This window comes from Leptidea sinapis, chromosome 25, assembly GCF_905404315.1.
Source record: "Leptidea sinapis chromosome 25, ilLepSina1.1, whole genome shotgun sequence".
NCBI lineage: Eukaryota > Metazoa > Arthropoda > Insecta > Lepidoptera > Pieridae > Leptidea > Leptidea sinapis.
Genome location: NC_066289.1, coordinates 12504496 through 12511973, shown reverse-complemented (window position 1 = coordinate 12511973; position 7478 = coordinate 12504496).

Below are 7478 nucleotides of genomic sequence, written 5' to 3'. Positions count from 1 at the left end.
AGGTAAATTGCGTTAAGGTATTTCCAGGTAAATAAATTATCTTAGAAAGTCTCAAGTTCAAAGGAATAAAACGAACTGGAAAATCAAGAATCAGGCATTAGCGAATAGCGACGACGATACGATTGATGTTAATGATAAGGAAATGTATTTAATTCGTTATGTTTATATCATATACATACCTACTGAGTACCTACTAAAACTATAAATAATGTAGTTGTAGAAGCCACCATTTAATAACAAACCGAACTAAATATGAGTTTAATCTCACTTTAAAATTATAAGATAGCATAGGTATATATGCTATCTTATAATTTTAAAGTAGGTCCTAATTAAGTTAAAAAAAGAATTATCCCGTATGTTTTTTATAAATGTACTTATTTTATTGACAGCTTAATTCGTATTGTAATATTATGGTATGGTCAGCTCGACCCATTTGACCGCGTGCAACGCAGAGCAGCTCAAACTGTCCGGGACCCAGTGCTCTGTGAACGGCGGGATCACTTGGCGTTGCGTAGAGACGTCGCCTTATAGTATGTCTTTTACCGCATTTATCACGGGGAGTGTTCCGAAGAGCTGTTTCACCTGGTTCCTGCCATCGAATTCCACCTTCGCATGACACGCCACAAGTTAGGATATCATCCCCACCATCTGGATGTATGGCGGTCCTACACAGTGCGGTTTTCAAGGAGCTTTCTTCCACGTACTACAAAGCTGTGGATGAGCTTCCTTGTACGGTGTTTCCCGGATGATACGACATGGGTACCTTCAAAAAAAGCGCGTACCATCCTTAAAGGCCGGCAACGCTCCTGTGATTCCTCTGGTGTGTTGCAAGATAATGTGGGTGGCAGTGATCACTTAACACCAGGTGACCTGTACGCTCGTGTTACGTCGCCTTTAAGGAAGGTGTACGCGCTTTTTTTGAAGGTACCCATGTCGTATCGTCCCGGAAACACCGCACAAGGAAGCTCACTCCACAGCGTTGTAGTACGCGGATGAAAGCTCCTTGAAAACCGCACTGTGGAGGACCGCCATACATCCAGATGGTGGGGATGATATCTTAACTTGTGGCGAGTCGTGCGAAGATGGAATTCGGCGGCAGGAATCAGGTTGAACAGCTCTTCGGAACACTCCGCGTGATAAATGCGGTATAAGACACACAATGAAGCAGCATCTATATGCATCGCCAAGTGATCCAGCCGTTCGCAGAGCACTGGGTCCCCGACAATTCGAGCTGCTCTGCGTTGCACACGGTCAAATGGATCGAGCTGATACTGGGGTGCGCCAGACCAGAGATGACAGCAATACTCCATGTGTGGCCGGACCTGCGCTTTGTACAGCGCTAGAATGTGGACCGGCTTGAAGTATTGCCGTACTCTATTGATGACGCCCAGCTTCTTTGAAGCCAATTTGGCTTTGCCCTCCAGATGGCCACGAAATTGGCAATCCCTCGAGATTTCGAGACCCACTATTCCGATACTAGGCGAGGTTTTAAGGGAAGTGTTGCCGAAGAGCGGTGATACGACAAATGGGGGTTTTTAGTGGTAAACGCGCAAACTTGAGTCTTCTGGGTGTTAAATTGGACAAGGTTCAATTTACCCCATTCCGCGACCTTCTCGAGAGAGGACTCGATAGAAGACACAAGTTTCTCCAGAAACTGGTCGACGATTTCCCGAGAGAGACCTGCATGGCCCGTGTATACGGCATCACCAGTGCTGTCGTCTGCATAGCAATGTATGTTGGAGGTGTCCAACATATCATTGATATGCAGAAGAAACAGCGTGGGAGATAGCGCACAGCCTTGGGGCACTCCAGCATTCACGGGCTTCGGGTTCGAGCAATATCCGTCGACAACGACCTGTATGCTGCGCCCAGTGAGGAAGCTGGAGGTCCACTTGCACAAGCTCTCGGGAAGCCCAAATGATAGAAGTTTTGAGAGAAGCGCCTTGTGCCATACACGATCAAAGCCTTCGCTATATCCAAGCTAACTGCCAGGCCTTCACCCTTGCTTTCAATAGCCGCAGCCCATCTATGTGCTAGGTATACCAGAAGACCACCTGCCGACCGACCATGGCGAAACCCGTATTGTCGATCGTTGATCAACTGGTGACCCTCAGGTATACCAAGAGCTGACGGCTAATTATGCTCTCCATGATTTTGGAGAGCAGAGAGGTAATAGCAATAGGCCTGTAGTTTGCCGGATCCGAAATGTCTCCTTTTTTTTGGATCGGATGGATAAGGGCTGAACTCCATGAGTCAGGGACTACGCCTTTTGAATAAGAGTGCCGGAATAAACGCGTTAGCAACGGCGTCAACTCAGGGGCAAACGTTCTAAGCACGATTGGAGAAATGCCATCCGGCCCGCTCGACATCCTGACGTCCAACGAAAACAGAGCTCGCCTAACAGTTTTCTGTCTGAACTGTACTTCAGGCATAGAGCCCTGACACCGCGGGATGGTCGGCGGTGTTTTTCCGTTGTCGTCAAGAGTCGAGTTGGAGGCGAAAAGAGCGCACAAGAGATCGGCTTTCTCTTTTGCCATATGGGCCAGGGTGTCAATCCTCATGTGCAACGGCGGCATGGACGGCTGGTTGAATTTACCAAAAGCAGCTTTCGACAACGACCAGAATTTGCGTGTTCCGGTCGGGTAACTGCAAAGCTGCTCGCCAATTTTGACGACGTGCTTCGATTACGCACGGGCGATTTGCCGCTTAAAAATCTGGAGGCACAGTTATATTTCTTCTTCAGAACTTTGCAGTTCGGATCCTTTGAGCCCAGCGCCGCAACCCAAGTTTGATAAGCTTGTTTTTTGCAGTTAGATGCTGCTTTGACTGACGCATCGAACCAGGGCTGTGATCTGCCACCGATCGGTACTACAGAGCTTGGTATAAAAATATCCATGCCCTGCAGTATCACATCGGCTACTGCAACGGCCCAGGCACTAGGATCATCCGAAGGGAAACAAACCCTGCCCCAAGGGTAGGATGCAAAAAAGGAACGCATCCTATCCCAATCTGCTGACTTGTAGTGCCAAACACGGCGGGTCGCTGGTGGTCTGCGACGTTGGCATCGGATAGGCACTACACTCCTGACCAGGCAATGGTCGGACGTTCCGAGAGGGGTGTCAACAAAGACCTGGTAACCATCGGGATGTGTAGTCAGCAGAAGATCCAATAAGGACGGCATGAGGCTATCCACATCTGGGAGCCGCGTTGGCGACTCAACCAATTGGGACAGAACATACGCCAATGCAAAATTATGCACAGATCGCCCTGCGTAGTCTGTGGTGCGTGATCCAAGCCTAGCCAAGATTGTGCCCGTTGAAATCACCCAAGACTACGATTTCAGCGGAGGGGATCTTTGCAAGCACGTCGTCAATTGCCGCTTGAACGCAGCCCATGAGATGATCGGTTTCTGCGTTACCACTATGGGACCTGTAGACACACGCATAGATGCGGACGCGGTCCTCTAAATCTACGCGGGGCCAGAGAGTGGACAGGTCCCTCAAAATTGCCGAAACGGCGACAGCAGATATCCTCCCTAACGTACACACATACCCCGGCATGAGACAAAAAATTGTGCTCAATTTTGTACCCGGGGTACGTTAAATATGACGTATCGCTAGGTCGAGATATCTGCGTCTCCATAAGGAAACACAAGGCCGGCTGCGCCGTCTCAAGGTGGTGGTGGACGGCGTTTAAATTATAGTGAATTCCCCTGATATTGCAAAAGTCCACGTTGAGTGTGGAGCGGGGTGCCGTGGTGTTACTTCCTCGTTTGTCCTTGGTCATGCGCGGTTCTGTGCCCTCCCCAGAATACGAAGGGCGGCCCGAGCTAGAGTGCTCGGGGAGGGATTCTCCGACTCTGGTAGAGCCGGTACCGTCCTGGGGTAAAATCTTTTGTAGAACCGCTGTCATATTTGGGTGGAGAGGGGGGGGGGGGAACGGCCACCGGTCCTCGACACTAACCTATGCGAAACATAGCGGCACTAGACCGCTACTTCACGCCGGTAGTCTGTGCGAATGTGGTAATTAACCCGGACGAGTCTGGACCGATTGTGCTGACGTCAAAAGATGGCAGCGTGACTCTCCCACTTCTAAAAAGCCCTTGAATAGTGGGTCTTGAAATCTCGAGCGATTGCCAATTTCGTGGCCATCTGGAGGGCAAAGCCAAATTGGCTTCAAAGAAGCTGGGCGTCATCAATAGAGCACGGCAATACTTCAAGCCGGTCCACATTCTAGCGCTGTACAAAGCGCAGGTCCGGCCACATATGGAGTATTGCTGTCATCTCTGGTCTGGCGCACCCCAGTATCAGCTGGATCCATTTGACCGCGTGCAACGCAGAGCAGCTCGAATTGTCGGGGACCCAGTGCTCTGCGAACGGCTGGATCACTTGGCGATGCGTATAGATGCCGCTTCATTGTGTGTCTTCTACCGCATTTATCACGCGGAGTGTTCCGAAGAGCTGTTCAACCTGATTCCTGCCGCCGAATTCCACCTTCGCACGACTCGCCACAAGTTAAGATATCATCCCCACCATCTGGATGTATGGCGGTGTCCTCCACAGTGCGGTTCTCAAGGAGTTACTGAAAAAACTCCTACGTAAACAAATAGCACAGACTGTCTTCAGCTACATATATACGCACTTGATTATTAAATATTATTAGATTCACTGCAACAATTACTTTTTTACATACTTTCCTAAAATATTCTACCAACCGCAACAGACAGCATCAATAATTTTTCATTTCTGTACGTTAATCTATGATCGGCTTGGCGGCGATCGGCGTTGTAATGGCAACATATTTATTTTGTTAGATAGATAATGAAATCAAATAAAATGTTATAATTCATGATTTCTTAACTGTGGTATGTAATTCTATGATTTTTTTTTTACTTTCGTATTCCCATAACACAAGACGGCATTTTAATGTTGAACCTATATCAAATTGTTAGCAATTCTGTCAACTATAAACGCGTGTGTTCCGTTTTTGTATCGAGAGAGAGACTACGACCAGAGGAACCAATTGACTCAATTTAGGAGATTGATTTTCGGCGCGCTAGTGAGATATCTACCTCTTTTAATACTATAATATCATTGGTTGACGTACGATTAAGGAGAAAAGTGCCTTGTGCCAAGTGCCAAAAGTGTTTTGCCGTTCCACTGTCAGACTGCGAATGATATGTCCATATGTATAGATCGTCATTAACCATTAAAGTAAACTAGTTATTAGTGTTACATATATATATACACACATATATACACATATATATATATATATGTACACTAGCTGACCCGGCAAACGTTGTTACGAGCTGCTCTCCAGTAGAACGGTTCTTCATACCCACTTATGAACTACCAATTATTAATATGCTTGTAAATGAACTGTTACTGTGAGTTATATTATTATTTATGTTGTTCTAGCCATAATACCATTAAATAATTTGAAAAGACAAAATGACTCATATAATCGATCCATAAAAGTCCGGACATTTAAGTGGATCTTGTTTAAATATCTTTTGACGTTAACATTAATTTTTAAGATATAGATGACAAGTTGGAGAGCTGGACCGGATTTGAGTCTATAAATATTATGACTGTTCATTGTCAGTATATTTATGAAAATTAAATATACCTTCACAAAATCGTCATCTTTTTGCTCTTAATAATGATTTACATTATTATAACATTAGAAATAAGGGATTGCTTGTAACTAATTCTAGTAGGCTTCATAAGATACATAATAGCTTTAAGGGTAAATGTATACACTTTTATAATAAAGCCACTGTTCAGGCATTATCTATAAATAAATTTAAATGTTTTATTAAAGAATGGCTCTATCGTAATTCCTATTACTCCACAGCTGAATATCTAAGTGATCGGACAGCCTGGGACTGGATTAAGATTATTTTATAGCAATAGCAATGACAGTACCTACAATATTGTATATTTTTATTAAAAAGAGCGCAAAAAAGAATGGCGGGAAAGTTTCTTGCGCCGCTTCTTCTCTCTCAGAGCGCCATTTGTTTCCGAAGCGGTAGTAGTATCTAGTATATTAGAAATGACATCAAAAAGAATTCTAAAGGAATAAATTTTGAGAAAATAAATGCCTTTTATGCCTTTTAAGACCAGACATGTCCGGATTAATCCGGACGGGCGGTAGCCCTACCTGCGTCTGCTACTGTGTAAATTTATTTCTAAATCTGATAGTAGGTAAGACGCCCTGCCACACACTCTAAAGCCTTAATCTCATGAACTTGTAAATACAGTGTCTATTTTAAAATACTTCTTCTTGTGACACCTCATCAGTCATGAAGGTTGGCCGTCAGTTTTTTGACCGTCCTGCAAGGTTCCAAACGAACATTTGTTCGACGGATAATTCCCGGTAATTTTACATTTCCAAAAATCAAATATCGCCACAAAAGTTGAGAATGAATTCTAACAGAAATAAAGTTATAATGATCAACTCACTCCAAATTCACCTATTCAATCATTTTTATAGCGATAATTCAATATGGATCTAAAGTACCTAATAATTAACATTTTAATAGAAAAGTGATAACTTATTTATATCTTAACTAACATAATTCGATATGAATTGTAGGCAAAATATCTTTAATTACCGCACAAATATTAATCTTAACAAACAATATATTAACCACTTGTCCGAAATGATTTGGAAACGCAGAGCCCAAACTTGAGATATTGCATAAGCCATAAAGGATATTAATAATGTGTGAACCAATGTGGGATTTTTATAGATTACACTCCGGGGGCACAAATACGGATTAACGTTTACATGGAAGTCCTTCAGATTGAAAATGAATGAATATTTGCTCTTTGAAAATTTAATTAGTGATTGAAAATTCATGGCAAAGCACGTAATTTTTATATATATTTTACTTGTTAACATTTTAATTTACTATGTAGTTTGTCTAATGCATTCAAAAACACTTAAATATAGGTGACCCTTACGCTCCTTTGTTCTCCTTTTCCTTTGAAGACAAATTATATCATTCAAATATTGACAGGACAATAGCTGTTCTCAACTTATATTAACGTATGATGTATTATATTATGTTAGAAAATACTCAAATATTTATACATTAATTCAACGATTCTCTTGGCTCACATAAAAATAAAATACTAACAAACTCTTGATTTTAACTGTGACTTTATTTTGTAGTTAATTATTAGATACTAAACAATTTTCTAAGCAATTTGTCAACTATCTGTGCAGTTCTGTACATATTATTTAATTCTGTTTGTAAATGTATTAGTATGTATTGTGCTGAAGTGGCGAAGAATAAATAAACGTATACATAAATCATTCATGTAATCAATAATTAAAAACAAGCAATGATCGACGTCTAACTTTTCCATATAATTGGTTCCCGAACAACTTAACACGCAACTTAGCCAAAGTAGGAAGAGGACGGGTCACCCACTGACTTACTAGTAAGTAGTAAGTTACTACCAAGC